The sequence below is a fragment of the Schistocerca nitens genome, chromosome 9 (genome assembly GCF_023898315.1).
Source record: "Schistocerca nitens isolate TAMUIC-IGC-003100 chromosome 9, iqSchNite1.1, whole genome shotgun sequence".
NCBI classification, from domain to species: Eukaryota; Metazoa; Arthropoda; class Insecta; order Orthoptera; family Acrididae; genus Schistocerca; species Schistocerca nitens.
Window position 1 is genome coordinate 354,690,844 of NC_064622.1, and position 26,910 is coordinate 354,717,753.

At 43.8% G+C, this 26,910-nt stretch overlaps 1 protein-coding gene across 1 annotated transcript in view; it reads right to left on the reverse strand.

Annotated features, from left to right (window-relative positions):
• Positions 1–24,223, reverse strand: part of LOC126203887 (high affinity copper uptake protein 1-like) — a 161,622-nt gene extending 137,399 nt beyond the window's left edge. The window contains exon 1 of the mRNA XM_049938270.1: positions 24,157–24,223. The gene's annotated coding sequence lies outside the window, so the exon portion shown is untranslated. The remainder of the gene's footprint in view (positions 1–24,156) is intronic.
• Between the last annotated feature and the right edge of the window lie 2,687 nt (positions 24,224–26,910).

Consider the following 26,910-nt stretch of genomic DNA (forward strand, 5'->3'; position numbering starts at 1 on the left):
CGCTACGGTGGATTGCAGCTGAATACGGCCTGGAATTCTTTAATTGGGGAGTTGAAGCGGGTGCGGCGGTCGGGCAATCAAAACAAAAGGTGCACATTTTGCACCTGTTACTCATGATGGCTACCAAACTCTTCAGGAGTCCTTGGTAGACATTGTCTCACTCCTCTCTCAAGCAGGTTTTCAGTTCTTGCGCAGTTCGGGTAGAGGCTGCTCACTGAGAAACACGTCTGTCAAGAGCTTGCCAGGTATTCCCTATAGGGTTTACGCACATGGAGTACGCAGGCCCTTCCATTAATAGGAAATCGGGACTTACCACACCACTAAACAGACGGGTTTGAAAAAATGGTTCAAATGGCTCTGAGCACTATGGGACTCAACATCTTAGGTCATAAGTCCCCTAGAACTTAGAACTACTTAAACCTAACTAACCTAACGACATCACACACACCCATGCCCGAGGCAGGATTCGAACCTGCGACCGTAGCAGTCCCGCGGTTCCGGACTGCAGCGCCAGAACCGCTAGACCACCGCGGCCGGCAGACGGGTTTGATCCAGCGGTGTTCGACCATTGTGCATAATACCTGCCCACACCATAGTGACTAGGCCATACTCATGACGTTCATAAAAACTGTGTGGTGTGTAACATGTTCCCTCTACCTCCACACTTACTAGTGGGCTGGATTCGTCGGCGAATATCACTCCGGACCATTGTTTGACCCCAGCCAACATGCTCCCTATATCAAGAAAGTCTTTCTCGACGGTGGCGTCGTTGAAGTGGGATGCATTTAACAGGCTTCCGAGCATGCGAACTAGCCTGATATAATCGCCACGAAATTTTTTTGACTGAGACGCGTGTACCGATAGCGGTTGCAGTGTCTGCAGCGAGTGAGACGTCCGTATCTATCTGCCAGTAGGGCTACGTGTCGATCCTCTTGCGACGTGGTGGTCCGTCTGTAACCACCAGCATGCTTTCGCATAGCATTTCCACCTTCAGCGGCCTTTGTTAGTTGCGAGGTGAAGCTTTCGGACACACCCATTACTGTGGCGACACTTTGACCAGCTTCGGGCCATCTAACTGATCGTCCACGATCGTAAGCATCCAAATGATGTCTCGCAGCCATGTTGCCGTGCCTTACGGAATGTCGCACTAATCGGTTCCATAACAACCTTCGTCAAACATCGCACTGCATGAACTGTCGAATGCACACAGAGTGTTCGTGCACAGGCTTGGCTATGGCTAACAAGTACTGCCCTCTGCGTTTTCTTTTACTATCACTGGTCGGGTGTTCAATGGCAATTGTCGAATGCTTTGTGGCAATTTGTAGGTGTTGCTCGTCAGGTATCAATTGTTTCTTAACAGCTGTCAAGCAGTGCAAAACCTCTTTTCAAGGTACTATCCATTCCCCATTGATTCCGGGGCGGGACAATATGCCGTAAGTGTATTAATTTTGGTTGAAACTGCTCCAGGCTTTGCAGAGGTCCCACTCCAGCAGTACATCTCTGTGAGGGTGAACCGTGCGAACCTTATGCCCTCACAGCGCTATTTTCCGTATAGCAGCCGATGTGTGCCAAGTTTGCTTGAAATAACCAGTCATACCAGGACTATGCTAGAACATGCACTCCTGTTCAATGAAATTGCGACACCATGAAGGGAGCATGAAAAAAAGGTCAAATTGGCGTAAAGGTCCAATGTGTCTGATTATCCAAATGACGAGTAAAGATTACGGAGCAGGAAAATGTAAAGAAGATTAGGTCGCTAGTAGTCAGTGGGCCAGTGGCGCCACTTGTGACGCCGTGAATGGCGCCACTAGCTGCCAAGAGATTCGGTGTATTGTCTTATGGGTAGTGGCGCAAGCCAGTTACCTGACGCCAACTGGCGGCGCCACTGATCTGCTAGTTTCCAGGCCCGGAAACTGTTCTACAGTTGGCCAAGGCCGCCACAGAGCATTGCAGTATATAGAGACTATTAGCCGTGGGCGACTAGTGGCGCCACTTCTCTCCCGATGGACCTGCGTGCACATGATTCGTTACTCGAGCACGTGCTGTCAATCCTATAGTCCTTCCATAATTTATCAATTAATACAGTCAACATCGTGTTTGTTGCAGTACATTACAAGACTTACTTTTTTAAGAAGTAAATAATATGGAAGCACCAAATGCGGTAGATCGAGAAGAGAAAAATGGAAATGGAAATGGCGCCTTTGGCCGGGAGGCCCCTTACTGGGCAGGTCCGGCCGCCTTGGTGCAGGTCTTATTACATTCGACGCCGCATTGAGCGACCTGCACCAAAAGAATTACCAGGCGTGAGAGTTCGTCTGCCTCACGTGATTGTTGCTGACGAAGCTTCTTTTCCATTGAAAACCTATTCGATGACACCTTATCCTGGTAGACAATTAGGTGACCGCTCGATAGAAGCGATTACAGACATAACAAGAGCCCAAAGAGTTTCACGAAACGCTTTTGGAATATAGCGCCAAACATTTAGGACTATAGCCTTCTTGTTGGACTTCCATATCAAATTTAACGTGTTCTTCCGGACTTTACACTTCTTGAACGTTCCTGGAGTTTCTGAATGGTAAACCAGCAGCGGTTTACTTTTCAAATTCGCTTGCATTGGCACAGAATAGCAGTGGGAGACAGCCTTTTATAGCCATGCGACCGGGCAATGCATTCTCCTCTACTGTTATGAAGGTACCCTTCAGCGTCTTTTTCCACAATAGATCCGTTTCTTCAAAAGTAAAAACGTGTTCCGGTAGATAACCCTCAGGATCTACGAGCATCTTGCTGATTAAGTTCTCTGCTGCCTTTGTGTCGGAGCTGGCTGCTCCCCGTATCTCACAGCGCTGTGGATGCCGGTTTTTTGTTAAACTTCTCGAACCCTCCACAGCTTCCCTTAAACACTTCTTCGGCCGCTGGTGATCCTGGCGTCTTCTTAACGAGGTGGGTGACAACCATACTCGCCTTCTCACGATATTCCCGTTATAGTGTCGCCTTGCAATTGCTTTTCATTTATCCATATAAGGAGCAACCTTCCGAAATGGTCCAGAATATTAAATTGTTGTTTAGATATTGTTATTCCCTTTGAAGCATCTGTCTCCTTACACTTGTCCTTGTTTCTGAGGCTAGTGTAAATAGTTGATGTAGACCAATCGTATGTGGGTGCTACATCAGCAACGCTCAGACCGCGCTCGCGTTGTTCAATGATTTTACGTTTCATATCTAAGGTCATTTTATTTCTCTTATACGGCTTTTATCTTCGGGGGCATTAAAATTTGCACACAAAAAACGCTGTGTAAACACAAGTTTAGAAAAAAGTGTGAACACAAGCTGTACTAGGATAGGGTGACCAAACGTCCCGGAAAACCGGGATTGTCCCGGTTTTCATCCCTGTGTTCCGGTGTCCCGAAAATTTGTTTCGGTACGCTCAAAAGTCCCGGAATTCAGTTTTTAAATACATTTCGTGAAACTTTCTCAAATTTTTGGGATTTCGCTATATTAAAGGAAATGCAACACAAGAAATTAATATATTTTAGCTTATTTGTCTAAAACCTCCATTGTCCCATACTAGTAATCACAGTATCAGTATTGATAAACTCAGGCAATAATTTACTTTGAGCGGTGCTTTGGGCAACAAGTAGTAAGTTGTATTATTGTAACAGAGCTATGAAACCGTCCGATTGTCGCGCCACTTACTCACACACTCATTGTCAGAATAGTGTAGTAGTTGATGTTTTGTCAGACAAACTGCAATAGTTTTTTCTCATATTAGTGGTATTATCGCTGCAGTACTGTGAAACGCAATGCCGAACCGTGCCCGCACGTTCAGTGACTGTTATTCCAAGGAATGGAATTTCATTAAGAAAGGTCATTTTGATTACGAAGCAGAGTGTTCCGTATGTAACTGTTTTATTAGTATAAGTCAAAAATGGTTCAAATGGCTCGGAGCACTATGGGACTTAACATCTATGGTCATCAGTCCCCTAGAACTTGAACTACTGAAACCTAACTAACCTAAGGACGTCACACAACACCCAGTCATCACGAGGCAGAGAAAATACCTGACCCCGCTGGGAATCGAACCCGGCAACCCGGGCGTGGGTAGCGAGAACGCCACCGCACGACCACGAGATGCGGACGAGTATAAGTCATGGTGGACGTTCCGACACAGTTGATCACATCAGGTCAAAGAAACACATTAACAGATACAGTGCACCGAGCTGCAGTAAAACTCTACAAAATTATTTTGTGAAACATCAGTCAAGCGACGAAAGTTCGAGCAGCCGAGCTTACACTAGCCTACCACACGCTAAAACATCACCAAACTTATAGATCTAGTGATTGTACTAATAAACTTAACAGCATTATGTTTGATGATTCTGCCATTGCAAAAAAGTTTAGTTCAGCAAGAACTAAACTGTCAGCCTTAGTGAAAGGAGTTATTGCTCCCAGAGTGTAAAGGAAAGCCTTGAATACATCAAAAAGTCTTCTTTCTACGGGATATCCACTGATGCCAGCAATCATAAGGCCACTAAAATATTTCCGTTTGTTGTTCAGTTTTTCGATACTAATCAGGGAATTCATACCAAACTTTTGAAGGTGAATTCCCTACCTAATGAAACATCTGACGAAATTTCAAGATTTTGTATGAATACTATCGAAATGTTTGATCTTGAGAAAAATAAATGTGTGGCATTTTGTGGAGACAACACCAACACAAACTTTGGTGGTTAAAAAGACATCCCGGGTTCGATTCCCGGCGGGGTCAGGGATTTTTCTCTGCCTCGTGATGGCTGGGTGTTGTGTGCTGTCCTTAGGTTAGTTAGGTTTAAGCAGTTCTAAGTTCTAGGGGACTTATGACCACAGCAGTTGAGTCCCATAGTGCTCAGAGCCATTTGAACCATTTTTTGTTAAAAAGACAAGGCAAATGTAACGTATTTACCAAATTAAAGGCAACATTGCATGAAAACATTGAAGACATAGGGTGCCCTGCACATGTTTTACACAATAGCGTGCAGACATCTGATGTTGAAACTATCGTCATGAAGGTATACTCACACTTTTACATATATACTGTTAGAACAGAGAGGCTTAAGGAGTTCTGTGATTATGTGGGAACTGAATATATGAATGTAATGTGTCACTCGAAAACTCGCTGGTTATCACTGTTTCCAGCAGTTGAGAGAGTAATCCGCCTGTTTGAACGGTTAAAAGATTTTTTCCTAAACGAAGACAAAGCCCCCAAAATATTGGTTCAGTTTTTGAGTAACCCTTTAAGTGAAGCCTACTTATGGTTCATTCAGTCAGCTTAGCACTTTACAGCATGGGATAAAGGAAATTGAGGGAAGCACGAAAAGTGTAATAGAGCTAAATGATGTTTTGAATAATACTCTGGAAACTGTTACTAAGAGGAGAGAACAGCAGTTCATTTCTTTTAATGTTAAATCTGTCCTTAAAAGAGCAGAAGCATCAGAAGCAGCGGAAAGGAGTTTTAGAGAAGAAGTTAACAAGTTTTATGCCACTTGTGTAGAATATCTCAGCAAGTGTAGCGCCTCATATTTACCCTCATCGCCGGTGTTTGATTGGATGTTACTGAAGAGAGTGCCAAAATAGAAAAGTGTTGAAGAGACATTTTCTTATTTGAAGAGTAAAGAGATTGAAATCGATGATTCCATTCTCTTTGATCAGTTCGGCATAATGACAAATTTTGTTGAAGAAAGTCTTCACAAGTGGAATGATGAAAAAAAAAAAAAAAACACCATTGGAATGTCTTGAGAAGTGGGTGAGTTTTTTTTAAAAACTGTGACTGTCTTCAGCATTACTCTGTGTTTGTAATAATTGCAAGGTATTTATTTGCAATCCCAGCCCATAATGCCAATGTGGAAAGAATATTTTCGTTCATGAATGTCCAGTGGACTGATAAAAGAAACAGAATGGAGGTGGACTCTCTTGAAGCAATCCTGCAGATCCTGTACAACTACAAAATGGATTGTGCCAAGTTTTATCACTGTGTCTCAAAGAACAAAGACAGGATCAAGAAGGCTGGAGGCAGTGAAGAATACCCTTTTCTCCAAGGACAGTCAATTCCATCTACAAGTGCTCAGTAATATTAAAGCTCATGTTAATATGAATTGATTAAAGCTTGAATGGCTGTAAAACTTTTAAAATCTTAATACATTTCTTTATTACTGTATACGTTTATTAAATGTCATTAATTATACAGATAATCTAGATTATATCAATCTTTTGTATCATCCTATTAGTTATAATAATCGGGTTAACAAAATGTATCAACACAACATTAATATTTAAAATTAAGAAACCTGGGTACATGTGGAATGAGGTGTCCATTGGCACCCGGGTGAATGTGTCCCGGTTTTCACTGAAAACAATTTGGTCACCCTATTCTAGGATCGTAGCAGAAACAGCGCTACATCCAGACTTCAGTAAGTACTAAAGACATTGTTGATATCCCGCTGCCGACAATGAAAGGTGTTCATATTGCTGAACGTTTCCCCCGCCGCACTCGAATGGCTGGTAACAGCACACTAAATCGTTGTCACTTGTTAAGCGAAACATCGCTCGTTAAGCGATTTTTTTACATTTCTTTGGTCGTTATGCGTTGCGCGTTATGAGAGATGCTCGTTAAGCGAGGTTCCACTGTATTTTGTAGCGAGTTGTCATGGCTGGTGGTGACGGTAAGCGCCAATTTCTGCACAAGCAAGCGAAAGGCATAATTTGCAGTATATGCGCTTTGTTCAAGCGCAGAGCCCGTGTTTACGGTTGCGCAACCGTAGCTTGGATCCGGCAACAATGCAATCCCCTTTCCTGTCCCGAGCTAAGCGATCCGCCATCGTTCCTGAATCGGACTATAGTTGCCTTGAGTGGTCGCTCCCGGCTGGTTAATACGGTTACGCACGTGTGCGATGCTCCAGTGGCTTAAGACGTCTCTCGCGCGTGATTAATACAGATACCTACTCCGCGCTGGTGAAGTGTTGCATGCTTGCACATTTAATACAATGTAGGCCTGAAATAAACGTTAACCAACTTTGGTGCCATAAGGAACTGTTGTGCACAGCGAACGTAGACTATTACAAAGAACGACAGGAACATAGCAATCAGTTGCAATCCCACTAGTTGTTTACTATTCTTGCATATCCAAATTTCAGCTGTAAATCGCCATTTCTGTGCTAAGATGGAAGGAAATTATAGAATGATGAAGATTATGTAAATAAAAATTGAATTATTGGCTGCTGTTACCGGTAATTTCCCAAAGTAAGTAATGAGTTATAAAAATAAATTTCATACAAAATGTACAAAAAATTTGTTTTTTGGCTGTTTATCATAAATATAGTCTATCCCTGAAGTGTTCTTTAAAGTCCATAATAATTGTTTATACCATTGAGCCGTGGTAAAAATTGCTGTTTTGAAGAGCGCGCCGCCCTCCGTTTCTGGCGGTGGCGCCGCTGTGGCAATCGCAGCTTTGGTGTCTCCCTCTGGTGGAAAAGGGGAAAGGTTGCCTGTTCACGTATATTTAAGGGGCGCTATGAGCTCGCCAGTGGTCAGAGTCGTCTTATTCGTGGACTGGGACACCAAGTTCACCACAGGCCGACCACGCGTTGGCCTGATCTGCTGCGGGAGTAGTTTCTTCCGCAGCCCCGATGACGCTGTTGACGCAGCGTCCGCATCCACGCGGCCGCTCACATAGGCCAATCCTACCCGTGAGGCCAGAAATACTTCTTGAGGTATACACAGGAACAGCAGCTTCGCTGCTTAGCTTGTCTCACTCCTGGTAGATGTAACCAGAGATTTGCAGTGCTGCAGTCTGGAACCGCAAGACCGCTACGGTCGCAGGTTCGAATCCTGCCTCGGGCATGGATGTTTGTGATGTCCTTAGGTTAGTTAGGTTTAACTAGTTCTAAGTTCTAGGGGACTAATGACCTCAGCAGTTGAGTCCCATAGTGCTCAGAGCCATTTGAACCATTTTAGATTTGCAGTGCAGTCGCCAATGGTCAGTTTGGGGTCAGTCTGGGTCAGTCTCTCGTCCCCAGCTTGCTAGTCTGTCTCTCGTCCGCATTTTTGAGGCAGTTAGTGTCTGTCTGTCGTCCGGAGTGCTTGTATGTCTTTCGTTCGGATCAACCTTTAAAGCCGGCAAAATGAGAGTCTTCCCACTCCGCCAGTAAGAGAACTCAGCGAGTGGTCGCCCGGTCGGGGCTTAGTTCCTGCATCTGAGTCTGCGCGTTAGGTCGCCAGTCTGCTCGAGTTTGCTCAGACAATTATCTTGGCGGTTGGATCGGTCGGTTGGTCGCTCGCGCACTGAGACACAAGATGGCTTGTCCGTCTTGAGCGTCGGCGCATGTGAGGTCTCCACGTGAGTCCAGTGGGCCGCGGCGTATAGCGAGGGGGTAGTGGCTTCGCCGTCGACACGAGAGCAACAGGAGTCAACCCACGACATCGGTCTGGCCGGTGCGAGCTGCGACGCCGTGAGACTGGAGATCGGCGCGCCTTTCTGCGTCCGTTGAAGCGGCTGGCAGCGGACGGTTCGGGAGAGCGATTTGGGTGTGCTGTGCCAGGTCTCCTCCAGAAATAGCAGTTTAGTAGAAGTTCAGTGATTGGTGATGTGTTGTTTCATTTACTTGTTAAATTCGACTTGTTTTCTTGGTGACGTCACCAACCGTTTTGTTTTGGGATCGTCCCACCATTCTTCTCCGTTTGCCCACCAGCGGGAAGGTGGTTATTTATGAATAGGGTGGTCCGTTTTTCCCTTGTGGAGTAGGGGCGGGTTAGAGCAACCTGCGGTTCGGGTTGTTCGGTAATCTCCCTATCAATCTGCCGCACGTTAGTAGCTGCCTCCGTCATGTTTGTCGGATTTGGTGTATTAACGACTTTTTTACTTGAGAGGCGGTATCTGTGTACTGTAGAGCATGTTAACTTGTTTGGCCAACCTTGTATCATTTTATATAAGATTGCATTTCATGGGCTCTTATTTAAATGGTCATTTTAGTATATAAAGTTGCCACCCTTTCACCGTAAGACTTTTCTTAGAAGTTATAATCAGGTTGCATCTTCGGTGGCAAAGTTAATATTTTAATTTTAGTGTTTTGTACCATTTCCATCCCTCCTACGGGGTGCATAATTTGTGTGCTTATGTGAATTCTTAAAACTTTTAGTTTAAAGTAATCTGGTGTGTGGCAGATTTACACCAGTGTAGTCTTTCAGAGGTTGTTGTGAGCGGTCGTAGCTACGGTCGTGTCAAAAGGGAGCGGCAAGGTTCTCAGCCCGAAAGCTCATACATTCCAAAATTTGTTTCTTTCTGCATCTGAATAAATTGTAACTTGATATTTAGAGGGTGCTTTCTGATTATAATGTTAAGTCTGTTTCTTTTAAAAAATTGGTTTAGGTACCATTAAAGTGAATAAATTACCATTTGTTAAAAAGGAATTTGCTTATGATTTCATCAGTTACTCCCTGGCAACTACTTCCACGCTCACATAGTGTGATTAAATGTGTTAATGTTCTTGATGAATCGCTAATAAATAGAATAAATTCTTAAGAAAATTCTTTGAAAATAAATCGCGGTTCAATCATTGTGTACAGTTCTGGTCTCTATTTAAACTTAACTATACTTCTACATCTTTCTTACAAGCAGTTCACTGAAATTGTACTCTTATCTACTATGTTACATAAGTGGAGATAATTTACACCACGAAATTGCTACCAAAAATGACTTGGTGCCGTTTAACTAAAAAAGAGCACTGTTCAAATAACAATCCATGTTTTCGAGCAGACAGACAAGCAAAAAGTATTTCTTGGCCTCACAATATGTCTGAAATAATAGCATATGCATCCATGTATGTGTAACCTCCCCCTCACTTATCGACCTTAATGACAGTGAAAAATTAAACCACGTGTACCTAATGGAAATTTGGGAAAAGCAATCGTCACCGAAGTTAATCTGTCGGTAAAGAGGGAGGAAAGAGTTACATCTAAATGAAAGGAAAAATGCAAATGAAACTGGTGGAAATTAATTTTTAAAAGGGGTAAAGTTAATCAAGAAAGTAAATGTGCGGCCGTTACGTTAACAATTAATTAGCGGTAATTAGATATTTGAGATTTGGGGGAAATTACGGTCGCCAGTCCTATGGACAATTACTATAGTAACTGAAAAAGAAAGCTTATTACACATATAATTAGCACTAGAAGCGTGGCAACTGAAGGTTGACACGTGTAGTGTGAAAACTGAAAGTTTGTCAGAAGTAATAAATTTCGCTACGCTCTGATTTAACTTAGCAAAAGAATTAATAAACCCGGAAAATTGAAAGTTAATTTAGTGACTGAATTTAATAGTGAGCTTTGTTTCTGAAGCACTACGAAATTCAATAAAATAAGGTTAGTCTTGGGCTACCTCAACAATAATTTCAAAAGCTGCTTGAATCTACGCAATTTAGAAATAAGAGATTTAACTTTGAACTTGAATTTAATGATTCCGAACAATTAACAATAGTAAAATTTAGTACGTACCAAGCTGAGCTGTAGTCACAGGTAAGTTAAAATATGGTAACAAAACTTGCACTCATAATTTGTGCTTGTGTAATCTAAATATTGTAACCTGCTATGAACACTTTAACTGAACTTTGAAATTAAAGCAGTGAAATGGAATAATATTACTTTAATGCTGGCGTTTGAATTTCAACGACACTCGGGTTCATTCCGGAAAAGGAAGGGACCCTGCTTGGTAATGCAATTGGGACAATGAGCAACAAATGTTCATGCTAAGCTGCTGTAATTATAGTTACGAAAATGGAACAGTTTGAAAAGCTGAGGTCTGCCATACAGTTCTAAAACTTTACGTGCTTCCAGTCTTCCTTGTTGGTTGATTGAAGGTTTGAAGCCGTCGATCGAGGAGGTGGCGACAGTCACTCATTGTCGGCCGTCGCTGTTGCAGAAGCCGTCGCTGTTGCAGAAGCCTTCTTCTCGACACGGTCACCAGGCGAAACGGGCTCTTGATGTGCGCCAGCTAATATTTCCCGTCCGCGACACACTGCACTACTCCAGCCAGACTCTCTCTCTCTGCTCTGCCCGCGCTCCACGCGGCAGAGTTCACACTACCAAAGGTCCTAAACACTTTGGTTCTCCACACGACCTATCGATGTATTCGTTCGATAGCATAGTTTTCCCTAGGCCAGACCCAGCGTATAAATACAAATAATATTCACAAAACAAACCAATTATACATCGACATAAATGCATATATATACAAATACACTCCTGGAAATTGAAATAAGAACACCGTGAATTCATTGTCCCAGGAAGGGGAAACTTTATTGACACATTCCTGGGGTCAGATACAGCACATGATCACACTGACAGAACCACAGGCACATAGACACAGGCAACAGAGCATGCACAATGTCGGCACTAGTACAGTGAATATCCACCTTTCGCAGCAATGCAGGCTGCTATTCTCCCATGGAGACGATCGTAGAGATGCTGGATGTAGTCCTGTGGAACGGCTTGCCATGCCATTTCCACCTGGCGCCTCAGTTGGACCAGCGTTCGTGCTGGACGTGCAGACCGCGTGAGACGACGCTTCATCCAGTCCCAAACATGCTCAATGGGGGACAGATCCGGAGATCTTGCTGGCCAGGGTAGTTGACTTACACCTTCTAGAGTACGTTGGGTGGCACGGGATACATGCGGACGTGCATTGTCCTGTTGGAACAGCAAGTTCCCTTGCCGGTCTAGGAATGGTAGAACGATGGGTTCGATGACGGTTTGGATGTACCGTGCACTATTCAGTGTCCCCTCGACGATCACCAGTGGTGTACGGCCAGTGTAGGAGATCGCTCCCCACACCATGATGCCGGGTGTTGGCCCTGTGTGCCTCGGTCGTATGCAGTCCTGATTGTGGCGCTCACCTGCACGGCGCCAAACACGCATACGACCATCATTGGCACCAAGGCAGAAGCGACTCTCATCGCTGAAGACGACACGTCTCCATTCGTCCCTCCATTCACGCCTGTCGCGACACCACTGGAGGCGTGAGCAGAAGACGGCCTAACGGTGTGCAGGACCGTAGCCCAGCTTCATGGAGACGGTTGCGAATGGTCCTCGCCGATACCCCAGGAGCAACAGTGTCCCTAATTTGCTGGGAAGTGGCGGTGCGGTCCCCTACGGCACTGCGTAGGATCCTACGGTCTTGGCGTGCATCCGTGCGTCGCTGCGGTCCGGTCCCAGGTCGACGGGCACGTGCACCTTCCGCCGACCACTGGCGACAACATCGATGTACTGTGGAGACCTCACGCCCCACGTGCTGAGCAATTCGGCGGTACGTCCACCCGGCCTCCCGCATGCCCACTATACGCCCTCGCTCAAAGTCCGTCAACTGCACATACGGTTCACGTCCACGCTGTCGCAGCATGCTACCAGTGTTAAAGACTGCGATGGAGCTCCGTATGCCACGGCAAACTGGCTGACACTGACGGCGGCGGTGCACAAATGCTGCGCAGCTAGCGCCATTCGACGGCCAACACCGCGGTTCCTGGTGTGTCCGCTGTGCCGTGCGTGTGATCATTGCTTGTACAGCCCTCTCGCAGTGTCCGGAGCAAGTATGGTGGGTCTGACACACCGGTGTCAATGTGTTCTTTTTTCCATTTCCAGGAGTGTAGTAAAACAATTACAATATACGAAGACACAGAAATGTTATATCTTCAGGTAACAAAATAAGGAAAAATCTATAGTACAATAGATGGAAATAGGAGGATATGCATTTCCGGCGTTACATATGTTTTCGTACTACACATTTAAAACAAACCAAAAACCTCCTATCTTTGACTGAATTTTTTGAACAGTATTTTAAAATCACACTGCTGGGTAGCGTAAGTCTGTACAATAATTGCTATATTTCTCACTTCAGAATTTGGTCAGTAAATGATTCTCTGGGATATTGCTTTCATTTTAAACATTAAAACAGAATTTAGTTTGTCGAATTAAATCACCGAAGTATTCCATATTGCAGTTGTGGAAAACTCCCTCCACTTCGAGCAGCACATTGAATTTCTGCACTAATTGGTAGTCTGTAAAATCCCCTCCTGTCTCACGAAATGATTACGGAATCTCGATATCACACTGTTGCAGTACATATAGTCCGATTAAAATTAACTGATAGTGGACACTTCACGTGATGTAGTTGGTTTCCTCCATCAGAGCACGCTCAGGTCACGCCCGAACCATTCGCCGTTGTTAAACTACAAAAACAGTAAGCATATTCACTTCAAATTTCTTGTCCGGCTTTCTTTCTTAATGTGTCTGGATCCAGAATCTTGGGTCTGGCCCTTTTATTTCCTATTTCATCACACATCATAAATACAAAAAAAAAAAAACAAAAAAAAAAAAACAAACACGCCCACACACGACGTTACTAACAAAATACACGCGTTACAAACACCAAACAACACTCCATCTTCAAGCCACAAGGGGCCCATCGGGACCATCCGACCGCCGTGTCATCCTCAACCGAGGATGCGGATAGGAGGGGTCAGCACACCGCTCTCCCTGTCGTTATGGTGGTTTTCTTTGACCGGAGCCGCTACTATTCTCTACATCTACATCTACATCCATACTCCGCAAGCCACCTGACGGTGTGTGGCGGAGGGTACCCTGAGTACCTCTATCGGTTCTCCCTTCTATTCCAGTCTCGTATCGTTCGTGGAAAGAAGGATTCTCGGTATGCCTCTGTGTGGGCTCTAATCTCTCTGATTTTATCCTCATGGTCTCTTCGCGAGATATACGTAGGAGGGAGCAATATACTGCTTGAATCATCGGTGAAGGTATGTTCTCGAAACTTTAACAAAAGCCCGTACCGAGCTACTGAGTGTCTCTCCCGCAGAGTCTTCCACTGGAGTTTATCTATCATCTCCGTAACGCTTTCGCGATTACTAAATGATCCTGTCACGAAGCGCGCTGCTCTCCGTTGGATCTTCTCTATCTCTTCTATCAACCCTATCTGGTACGGACCCCACACTGCTGAGCAGTATTCAAGCAGTGAGCGAACAAGCGTACTGTAACCTACTTCCTTTGTTTTCGGATTGCATTTCCTTAGGATTCTTCCAATGAATCTCAGTCTGGCATCTGCTTTACCGACGATCAACTTTATATGATCATTCCATTTTAAATCACTTCTAATGCGTACTCCCAGATAATTTATGGAATTAACTGCTTCCAGTTGCTGACCTGCTATTTTGTAGCTAAATGATAAGGAATCTATCTTCCTATGTATTCGCAGCACATTACACTTGTCTACATTGAGATTCAATTGCCATTCCCTGCACCATGTGTCAATTCGCTGCAGATCCTCCTGCATTTCAGTACAATTTTCCATTGTTACAACCTCTCGATACACCACAGCATCATCTGCAAAAAGCCTCAGTGAACTTCCGATGTCATCCACAAGGTCATTTATGTATATTGTGAATAGCAACGGTCCTATGACACTACCCTGCGGCACACCTGAAATCACTCTTACTTCGGAAGACTTCTCTCCATTGAGAATGACATGCTGCGTTCTGTTATCTAGGAACTCTTCAATCCAATCACACAACTGGTCTGATAGTCCATATGCTCTTACTTTGTTCATTAAACGACTGTGGGGAACTGTATCGAACGCCTTGCGGAAGTCAAGAAACACAGCATCTACCTGTGAACCCGTGTCAATGGCCCTTTGAGTCTCGTGGACGAATAGCGCGAGCTGGGTTTCGCACGACCGTCTTTTTCGAAACCCATGTTGATTCCTACAGAGTAGATTTCTAGTCTCCAGAAAAGTCATTATACTCGAACATATTCGGTCGAGAAGCTCCTCAATTGGCATCGCGAGGCTGAGTGCACCCACAAAAATGGTAACAGCGCAAAGCGGTCCAGTTGGTCATCCATCCAAGTACCAGCCACGCCCGACAACGCTTAACTGCGGTGATCTGACGGGAACCGGTGTATCCACTGCGTCAAGGTACACAGCACTAACTAATCACTACTGGATCCTTCCACATAAGACCTTGTTCAGCGTCTATTATAATCACGGAAATCGGCTTACATTAGACAAGCTTCGTCCGACATTGCGTGAAGCAGCATTTTTGAAGGCTGCAGTTAATCGCTGCAACTGGGTCACTAGACTCATGAATACAACAACGTAGTAGCATAGCGTAGTTGTTAGCATGTAAAGCAGATGTTTGGAAGGTCGTAAGTTCGAATCTTATTAAACGCTGTCAACATTTCATTTTTCTAAATGTTATCAAAAGATTTTAATTATTATTTTTAATCAATTAACTTGTTTAAATGTATTTTTTTAATTTCTAATGCTTTGCCGTGCCATTTTCATCATTGTATTGGCTTTTTATATTTCTTCCTATCATTCCTTTTTCGTTTAGAATCTGCTTTTGTCGCTTTTAATCTGCACCTAAGTGCCAATAAGGACTTCTCGTCGGTTGCAGCAGCCCAGGATAGTTTCTGGTAACCAGTGCCAGCGAGAAATTACAACTTACTTTTAGCACTCACACCGATATTTTTCGGTAATGGGTCTGCTCGTAGAAGTTAGCTTTAATAGCTGTGAACAAAGTGAACGTGATTTTAGTTCTGCTACAGACTGTTATGCCGTTTTCTTGGACACTTTGCACATCACGAGGTTGTGGATACGCAAGGAAAAGAATTTTAAATTCAGGGTTACAAGATGCATCGTCTACCGCAGCTCATTCATTGGTCACTTAAAACCACCTGTCGAATGAGCGTCTCGTGTTGCTGTCATACTTCATACCGGCCGCTTCCAACAATGTTCCGCACTACATGTTAAGTAACAGCACTTGCGAAGCGACCTGCCTTGTTTGTGTGTCGCTTATAACCGAGTGGCAGCAGGCAGCCGATGTGGCAGCACTGTGGCGCACATGACAGACACCAACTGTGGTTGAGATGGCGTAAGAACATCCCTGTCAGCTTGCAGCACTATTGCCAGCTTTCAACTGTGAAGCGCTAACGGCTGCACGCGAAATCAGTAGCCATCTACAGAGCTGTGACAACAGGAGTTGCCATAGACAAATTTACAAAATTACGTTACTTTATTGGTAGGCCCGCGAAGCTACCGCACCCAGTCCACTGCAACTGTCAGGGATCAACTTTTGCTGACTCAACTAGCAAGTAATTTTAAGTGGACCATAGTTTGTATAGTTGGTAATTTCCGTTAGATTTCCAGCATGATTGAGGCCAATGGCTATGCACTATGTTTGAGATCTCCGTGCTGTTATCTGTGAGCAATGTAAGTGAAGTTTCCATGTCACCCATGCTTTCTGACCTACTGTACATACAGATTGGTAGAGTTATGGATAAAATTAAGGTTCACCGCAGCTCACAGTGTATCCCTAATTATTCCTCATTGATTGTTGTTAGTTACAGTTTCTACAGATAATTTGAACGATTCTTTTATCGAAATGAGGTGGAACGAGATAGTTTACAGGACACGTACACATAATTAGGGTTAACATTCCCTCTCTCTCTCTTCTCAGCGATCACAGGCCCTGTAGGCCACGCGCTGAATCAACGATCTGCTTCCACCGCCTTCTATCTCTCGCAGCCTCTCTCCACCCTGTGCAAATTCTCAATGCTGTGATGTCCTTCTCTATGTCATCTTTCCACCTTGTACGAGGTCGGCCCAATGGTCTTGATGCCTGGAGAGTTCTTTCAAATGCTTTCTTGATGATTCTGTTGTTTTCCATTCTATCCACATGTCCAGCCCATTGCAGTCTCCTACTTTTTAATTTCTGGATGATAGTGGGTTGCTCAACTAACTGATAAATTTCATTCTTCTTTCGAATTCTCCATACACCATTCTCCAGCACAGGTCCTCAGATTTTTCTCGTTACTTTTCTTTCGAAAACATACAGTTTTTCTCTTACATTCTGTGTAAGCGTCCAGCTTTCTGAACCGTACAGTACTATGGGACAGATAATAGTGTTGTATACTTTCATCTTTGTGGTGATTGACAAAGCTTTGCTTTTGCGTGGGTTGCTCAGTGAGTACAGACATCTTGACCCTGAGGCTATTCTTTCATTTATATCCATTGTTATGATATTTTTACTGTTGAAGCGTGCCACATATTCGGTTTTCTCTTGGTTAATCAAAAGCCCCATTTTGCTGGCACTGTGCCTGAGAGATCTGTACATGTCTTTCAGTTCTCCATCAGTTTCACTCACCAACACTATATCATCTGCATAAGCCAGGAGTTTTACTTCACTGTGTTCGAATCGGAGACTATTGTATAGATGTAAATTACTTTCTCTAATGCAAGGTTGAAGAGGGCACATGAAAGAGGGTCTCCCTGTTGTAAGCCTGTTTTAATTGGAAAGGTGGGGGATATGGATCCTCTGAACTTCACTGCTGCCTGGGAGCCAGCCATGTACAGTTGTACCATCCTAATCATTTTACTGTACAGGGAGCTAAAGACTATCTAAAACTTGTACAGAAACCAGATGGTCGAGGGGTATGAAACACAAGCGGTGGTTGAGAAGGGAGTGAGAAAGGGTTGTGGTCTATCGCCAATGTAATTCAGTCTGTGCACTGAGCAAGCAGTCAAGGAAACCAAAGAAAAATTTGGAGCAGGAATTAAAGTCGACGGAGAAGAAATTAAAAGTCTGAGGTTTGCCGATGACATCGTAATTCTATCAGAGACAGCAAAAGAGTTGGAAGAGCAGCTGAACGGGATGGCCATGGTCTTGAAAGGAGGATGCACGATGAACATCAACTAATGCAAAACAAGGATAATGTAATGTAGTCGAATTTAATCAAGTGAAGCTGAAGGAATTAGATTAGAAAATTAGATACTTAAAGTACTAGATGAGTATTGCACTTTGGGCAGCTAAATAACTGATGAGGCCGAAGTAGACAGGATGTAAAATGTTGCCTGGCAATGACAAGAAAAGAATTTCTGGAGAACAGAAGTTTGTTAACATGAAATATAAATTTAAGTGTCACGACATCTTTTGTGAAAGTATGTCTTTGGTGTGTGGCCTTGTATGGAAGTGAATCGTGGACGATGAACAGTTAAGGCAAGAAGAGAATAAAAACTTTTGAAATGTGGTGCTACAGAAGAATGTTGAAGATTAGATGGGTACGTCATGCAAGTAATGAGGAGGTACTGAACAGAATTCGGGAGAAAAGAAATTTATGGTACAACCTGACAAGAAGAAGGGGTCGGTTAATAGAACATATTTAAGACATCAACGGATCATTCATTTAGTGCTGAAGGGAAGCGTGGAGGTAAAAATTGTAGAGGGAGACCAAGAGATGAAAACAGTAAGAAGATTCAGGAGGATGTAGGTTGTAGCAGTTATTTGGAGATGAAGAGGCTTGGACAAGATAGAGTAGCATGCAAAGCTGCATCAAATCAGTCTTCGGACTGAAGACCACATCAACAACCAGATTTTATGGAGAAATTAGTCAATGGGATAGAAGGAGTTGTCCAGGAGAAATGTTTTTAAATTAGATTTAAATTTGCTTCGCTACTTGCCAGACTTTTTATGTTACTGGGTACATGATCAGAAATTTTTGTTGCTGCGTACTGAACTTCTTTCTCAGGTACTAGCAGTTTTGAGAGTGGATAATAAAGGACATTTTTCCCACCAATGTTGTAGGTATGAATATCACCGTTCTTCTCAGATTGTGATGTATTATTTATGACGAATTTCAGTAGCAAATATATGTATTGTGACGGCAGAGCTGAAATGCCTAGATCTTGTCGTTCTGTTCTTCGTTAGCATCATTTGTAGAGGGGTATTTTTCGCTCGGTATAAAAGTGGCTGTTTACTTGTGGGGTCTGTGTGAGATGGGGAATTAATGACAGGCGGGTAGCGATCCTCAGAGCTGGCTGCACGATCTGCTCGTGACTGCAGCTGCGCCGCTAATGACCAGCTTGCTAAGCCCTCTACAGCAGGGCGGGGAGGGGGAGGGAGTACAGACTGCAGTGCAGTGTGGTAAGCTGATTACACGGACCTGGTGGGGGGAGGGGCAGTCGGAAGAGATGCTCCGCTCGTTAGTTGCGACGCGATTGCTCGCACGTTCCTCTACCTCCCCCCCCCCTCCCTCTGACATCCTTTATTTTTCTCTTTCACTGGTATCCAACGCCCTCTGCAACAGCCCGTCAGGAATACCCTTGTCATAAATGGAGCCAGCATTCGCTAAACAGGGAAACGTCAGAGGCCGATAAACTTTTACACCATCGTCAGGTTTTCCCACGAATACAGCCCCGGCACCTGCAGCGCCGCAGCATAATTTATTCTGCCAGCAGGCTTGATGAGTGAAAGGGGCAGCATACATGGCGTTTAGTTCCTGTACTGAATCACGTTTGTCTCGAGAACTCATTTTCATTTACGCGCCAGCGCCAAAACTGCGTGTGTTGTACCTGAATGGTGAAAGTGAGGCTATGAAGGCGTATCCTTTTTATGAAAGAGTTGACAATAGTAACAAAATGTAGGAACAAGGAACGATAACATAGTTCATTAATGAGCAAAAGAAAATTCATAGTGGACGTTGTTTTCAAAGATGCCGTGGTAAATTCTTTATACTCTGGGAATTGTTGCATAGTATAATACTAAGTAAGTGCGGGAATAAAATTTGGTTAGACACCGACTGAGTGGTGTGCGTCTGCCGGCTACGCAACGGTGTCGTAACCAAATGTCAACATCGGAGACCTGAAGTACAAAAACTGGGAGGTCGTTCCATTGGACTACGCAAGAGGGAGTCCAAAAGAAACTGATTCAGTGCATTGATGACAGTGTGGAGCAACCGAACACACTATTGTTGTAACCTCACAACAACAACAAAAAAATATATATAATAACCTCCCAACAGTAAAAAAATATAATTATATAACATTCGCGTTTAGTGTAACCTCCCAACAGTTAGAAAATAAGTATAATTCAGCGTAACCTCCCAACCTTTTATTATTCAGTAACCTCACAATAATACAATGTGACTAACCTCTCAATAAAATTGCGCCTTACTTATAACCTTTCAACAATTGACTGTGAATTTAAACTGGTAAATTTTGGACGTCAGCAGTGCTGCGTCATGGCCCTGAAAGATCATACTGAATAAATTGAAAATTCTTACCTCAATAAGGTCGCCGGATAACGCACATATATCGGCTCCTATAAGAAATTTTTCTGGCACAGCCCAGTGCAATGCTGACCGATAGATTTGTCATGTAAAAAAAGAAGCAACTGATTTTTCTTTACATTAATTGGGATGACCACGGATTGGAGAAATTAGTAAATTCTTTAAATTGAGATGAATGATTGTCAAAAGTTAATTTTTATAAGAAAGATTATTATTAAGAGAGTTTTTAAAAACATGTACATGGGACTTAATATAACAATAGCACATATGCGCGAGGCTGCTTTTACCTTATACTACATCGCTCAGGCACCGCCATCGATCCCCACGACCGGCCCAGCCAACTCGATACACCATACTGCTAGCTACTACTTACACCTACTGCCACACAGTTACTGCTGCAGTCAACACTGCTCTCTCGTCTGAGATTCTCTTATGGCTCACATATCGCAGGCAGCGCGTGAGTAATCCATCGAAATTACATCTGCTCGAGTGCGCTAGTAGTAAATTCCTTAGTCATGGACCTCTTACACTGTAACGAGGCTACATGTAGTGACTTCCCCTACGCAAGTCATAAGAACGCTTTTCGGGATGCAAACTTCGCATAAAGAAATGCTCTGAAACTGTGAAGTTAAACACTAGAGCAGACGACAGTGCAGATAGGCTCAGAAAACGAGAACGGATTCGGTCTCCAGAATGAGGGAGATCACGTCATCGCCTGCTATAAAACCTCCGCCATTCTCGAGCTCATTGTCAGATTGAGACCATTCCATCTGCGTCAGGTATACTGATGGAAGACAAGCTCTATTAATATGTGAACTGAAAAAGTGTGTACAGGCTGCCGCCAACGTGGGGTCCGTCCGACCGTGGGGGGCATACTGAATTGCAAGCTGCAGTACTGCCGGTCACAACGGTGACAGGCTGTGGATGGGGGTCGGGCCGATCTTCTTTTGGTGAAGAACCGTATACACGTCTCCCAGCAGTCGAACTTGGGCGCTGGGCGCCTGTGTCGCCGCTACTGGGGTAGTACAGGTACCTACATCTACATCTACATTTATACTCCGCAAGCCACCCAACGGTGTGTGGCGGAGGGCACTTTACGTGCCACTGTCATTACCTCCCTTTCCTGTTCCAGTCGCGTATGGTTCGCGGGAAGAACGACTGCCGGAAAGCCTCCGTGCCCGCTCGAACCTCTCTAATTTTACATTCGTGATCTCCTCGGGAGGTATAAATAGGGGGAAGCAATATATTCGATACTTCATCCAGAAACGCACCCTCTCGAAACCTGGACAGCAAGCTACACCGCGATGCAGAGCGCCTCTCTTGCAGAGTCTTCCACTTGAGTTTGCTGAACATCTCCGTAACGCTATCACGCTTACCAAATAACCCTGTGACGAAACGCGCCGCTCTTCTTTGGATCTTCTCTATATCTTCCGTCAACCCGATCTGGTACGGATCCCACACTGATGAGCAATACTCAAGTATAGGTCGAAGGAGAGTTTTGTAAGCCACCTCCTTTGTTGATGGACTACATTTTCTAAGGAGTCTCAGCCTGGTACCTGCCTTACCAACAATTAATTTTATATGATCATTCCACTTCAAATCGTTCCGCACGCATACTCCCAGATATGTTACAGAAGTAACTGCTACCAGTGTTTGTTCCGCTATCTTATAATCATACAATAAAGGATCCTTCTTTCTATGTATTCGCAATACATTACATTTGTCTATGTTAAGCGTCAGTTGCCACTCCCTGCACCAAGTGCCTATTCGTTGCAGATCTTCCTGCATTTTGCTGCAATTTTCTAATGCTGCAACTTCTCTGTGTACTACAGCATCATCTGCGAAAAGCCGCATGGAACTTCCGACACTATCTACTAGGTCATTTATATATATTGTGAAAAGCAATGGTCCCATAACACTCCCCTGTGGCACGCCAGAGGTTACTTTAACGTCTGTAGAAGTCTCTCCATCGAGAACAACATGCTGGGTTCTGTTTGCTAAAAACTCTTCAATCCAGCCACACAGCTGGTCTGATATTCCGTAGGCTCTTACTTTGTTTATTAGGCGACAGTGCGGAACTGTATCGAACGCCTTCCGGAAGGCAAGGAAAATAGCATCTACCTGGGAGCCTGTATCTAATATTTTCTGGGTCTCATGAACAAATAAAGCGAGTTGGGTCTCACACGATCGCTGTTTCCGGAATCCATGTTGGTGCCTACAGAGTAGATTCTGGGTTTCCAGAAACGACGTTACACGCGAGCAAAAAACATGTTCTAAATTTCTACAACAGATCGACGTCAGAGATATATGTCTATCGTTTTGCGCATCTGCTCGACGACCCTTCTTGAAGTGGGACTACCTGTGCTCTTTTCCAATCATTTGGAACCTTCCGTTCCTCTAGAGACTTGCGGTACACGGCTGTTAGAAGGAGGGCACGTTCTTTCGCGTACTCTGCGTAGAATCGAATTGGTATCCCGTCAGGTCCAGTGGACTTTCCTCTGTTGAGTGATTCCAGTTGCTTTTCTATTCATTGGACACTTATTTCGATGTCAGCCATTTTTTTAGTTCGTGCGAGGATTTAGAGAAGGAACTGTAGTGCGGTCTTCCTCTGTGAAACAGCTTTGGAAAAAGGTGTTTAGTATTTCAGCTTTACGCGTGTCATCCTCTGTTTCAATGCCATCATCATCCCGGAGTCTCTGGATATGCTGTTTCGAGCCACTTACTGATTTAACGTAAGACCAGAACTTCCTAGGATTATCTGTCAAGTCGGTACATAGAATTTTACTTTCGAATTCACTTAGCGTAAGGAGGGCTATGCGTGAAGCGTTAACTTTGACAGCGTTTAGCTTGTGTTTGTCTGAGAGGTTTTGGCTGCGTTTAAACTTGCAGTGAAGCTCTCTTTGCTTTCGCTGTAGTTTCCTAACTTTGTTGTTGAACCACGGCGGGTTTTTCCCGTCCCTCACAGTTTTACTCGGCACTTACCTGTCTAAAACGTATTTTACGATTGCCTTGAACTTTTTCCATAAATACTCAACATTGTCAGTGTCGGAACAGAAATTTTCGTTTTGATCTGTTAGGTAGTCTGAAATCTGCCTTCTATTACTCTTGCTAAACAGATAAACCTTCCTCCCTTTTTTTATATTCCTATGGCTCCTTACCTCCTTACCCACTTGTCTTCCTTGTTGCTGTTGAGTCTTTCACTTTCACGCCATCTCGACAACCGACAACAGGGGGTACTTTTTACGAAGTTCATGAAACATAGGTTGTCTAAAAATACAACTTTATCCCACGACCGGATTCGATCTTCGTCTATCATCCCGGTCTCCTGTACATGCAAAGGAAACAGGGAAGCATCTAAGTATACATAATCAAAACACACTTAGAGACAAATCAACATAATGCAGCAAGACCTTACTTTATTTACAACACTTTCAATTTTGCGAGCGCATCGGAGATTCATACAGCACAGTTCTAAACCGCACCATAAAATAAGAAAAAAGATTTAAAATATGAATTCAACGAAGATGGACCACATAAATATCTTCTTGTACCTCGTATCTTCAATAATTTCTGTCACATTAAACTATACACCTCATAACGGAATGATAACCCAAAGAGAACGATCTGTTTATACATACAGCCATTAAAACGTTAATGCAACGATACAGCCCAACGTGTAGAAGTCAAGAGAAGCTAGATGTGACACCTACTTCAAAAATAATCTTTTCATGGTAACCTATTGTCAAAACTACACAATAAATACGAAACGCCGCTATCATTATTTGTTCCTAGTAAAAAAAAACTTCTCCCTTTTACAATCACAATTTATTTTCCTTGATGTTGTAAAATGTGTTTTGCACTTTTAGAAAATTGTTAGCCGGATGCACTATGAAGAACACCACCTACCTCATGTCATTGAGGCGTCTAAGATATTTTTACAACAATGGGACCCCACTTTGGTTCTATTTCATTATAACGTTCATTCATTCGTTAAAAATTTATACTCACAGTTTACATGTAGTAGATCTTTTCCCTACAGCTCCGATCTTGCTTCAACTGTGTAGGCTGCCTACCAACACCAGAACGTACCTGCAAGGAAAAGAAAACCAGTTCAACAGGGGGCTGGTAGAATGAAGATACGTATTTAGTACAGCTCGAGTAGGATAACTTTGTGATTGACAGACTGCATGATGTTGTTAGTATGTGTGAACTTATATTTTCACCCTCGTCCTAAATGTATTTGTATTTACATACTGTTGAGTGGTACTTAAGTAAATAAATCAGTGAAATCAAAGTGAACTAGAAATTAGGATATAAATGAAAAACTTGGTTTAGTTTAGAGAGTTACATACTGGCATTCAGCGGGCAAAACAGCAGAACAGAAGAGACAATGACCATGAAGTCAGCAAGTTCCACATAAGCGGGCGCTGTCGATTCAGCCGTCAGGGCATCGCCCGACCGGCTCACGTGTTTCTCAGTTGTCGTATGTGAGCAAAGGCCCTCGCCTACATCCCAAGAGCCAATGACCGACGTTAAGAAGATTCTTCGAGAAGCTTTTCAACGTGACAGAAGAGGCAATGACCGGCTCACGTGTTTCTCAGTCGTCACATGTGATCAAAGGCCCTCACCTACATTCCAAGAGCCAACGACCGACGTTAAGAAGATTCTTCGAGAAGCTTTTCAACGTGACAGACGAGGCAATGACCGTGAAGTCTTTCACCTCCAGTAAACTGAAGTGAATAAATACGCGAGACGCAGTGGGCCAGACAGATGAAGTCAGATGAAGACGGAGACGGAGACGAAGACGGAGACGGAGACGGAGAGGAGAGACGAAGAAGACGAAGAAGTTTTCAGTCAGTTTCGGTGCTGAAGACCGTCATGCAAGAAGACACTGCATCATGCACAGACGCACCAAGTCCGCCGCTGTAATGGAATAGCAAGCAGCAGCCGCGGCGCCAGAAGACAGAAGTTAAAAGGTATTTGAAGTCGGATTTTTACATACCCGGGTGACTCGTGAGGACGGGAAGGAGACGGCCTCGCATCAGTAGTCACCTGTGAGCTGGGATGAAGACCTGACAGCCGAAGACTGGCAAGCGGGAGTCCGTGGTTCGAGTCCGCCACACTGGCCTTCCCCCGCCGCGCCGCTCCGCTGGCCGACGCAGAACACACGCGGCCGCTTAGAGAAGAGAAACACTGGGACGCGACACCCAAGGTATCATCCGATGCAAGATTTCGCTCGCAATAATTAAACGAGCCACCTCGCGCTGCGCGTCTCCAGTCAACTGGGCGAGACGGCGACACGAGATACACACCGCTACGCGTAATCAGACGCCGCCGCCGCCGCCGCCGCCGCCGCTGCCGCAGCAGAAGACTTCACAAACGACACAGCTGCCGCTCTCCGAACCAGAACATCCCGTAAGATACAGTTGTACAAATCTTCAATAAAAGTTATCTTATGTAAAAATGATGTTTCATTCGACCTCATACCCGAGCCAAGGAAGAACCCACCCTGCCCACATGTTGTTAAGAGAGAAAAGTTAAATTATTTAATATTTTCACCCTGACAGAATGCTTTAGAATGCTCATCCTGACAATTGACAGCATAAAAAGAGAAAACCCAGTTACATTTAGTGACAGAAGTGTCACATTTAGTAACACAACTGTTACATTTGGTATCAGAAGCCGTTTTAGTTGTTACATTTGGTGTCAGAGAAAAAACCCTTGGCTCAATATGAGGTGTGAATGACAGTCACTAAAGGTCCACAGTTAGTATCATTTAATGTGTGAAAGAATAGGGGTTTGCATAGCAGTCGTAATATTTTCTTTATTTAGATTTGTATTCTCTCTCATAATTTTAAGAGTTTGTCTTTTGAATTCAGTGTGGTAATATTGTGTAACTAATAGTTTGTAAAATGATGACACGAAATCGTACAAAGTCAGAGTCAGCACCACAAGCGGTTTCTACTGAGGAAGCTATTCAGAGCTTAGTTAATCAGATAGAACAGCTTAAAAGTGATAATAATGCATTATTTAAACAGTTGAGTGAGGTTAGGCAAACCAGTTCAATCCCTCCCACCCTAGATTCCTCAGCAGCAGCCTTAGTAACTCCTTTTTCAGGTAAACCTGGCGAGGACATAACAGCCTTTTTTGATGATTTAGTAGCAGCTGCAAAGTTAGGATCATGGTCAGATGAACAGCTCTTACAAATGACAAAGTTAAGATTGCTAGGAGAGGCTAAAGCACACGTCTTATACCATGAAGAATTACGGAATGCTCCAACATTTGAGGAATTGAAGAAAGGATTGCTTAAACGTTTTCAAAAACAGAACAGCTGTAGATTTTATAGGGAAAAATTAAACACTATCACTCAGAGGCAAAACGAGTCGTTAGAAAGTTTTGTAGATAGGATTAGAAAAGTTAATATTAACACCTATCAGTTGACAACTAGTGATGAAGCAAATAAAGTTATTTTACAAGAGGCAGAAGATAGAGCTCTGGATACATTTTTACGTGGGTTACCTCTTGAAACGTCCCGTCGTGTCAGGGCAGAGTTTCCTAAAAATTTAGCGGAAGCTTTATCTGTGGCGACGGCTTTCGAAGAAATTGACATTGCCACCAGATACAAGGAGAAGCGAAATGTATTTTCAGCAGGAGTGCGATGTTTTAGGTGCGATCGACAGGGACATATAGCAAAAAATTGCAGACAACATAAATGCAATAATTGTCAAAGAATAGGTCACACATTCAAGGAATGCAGGTCTA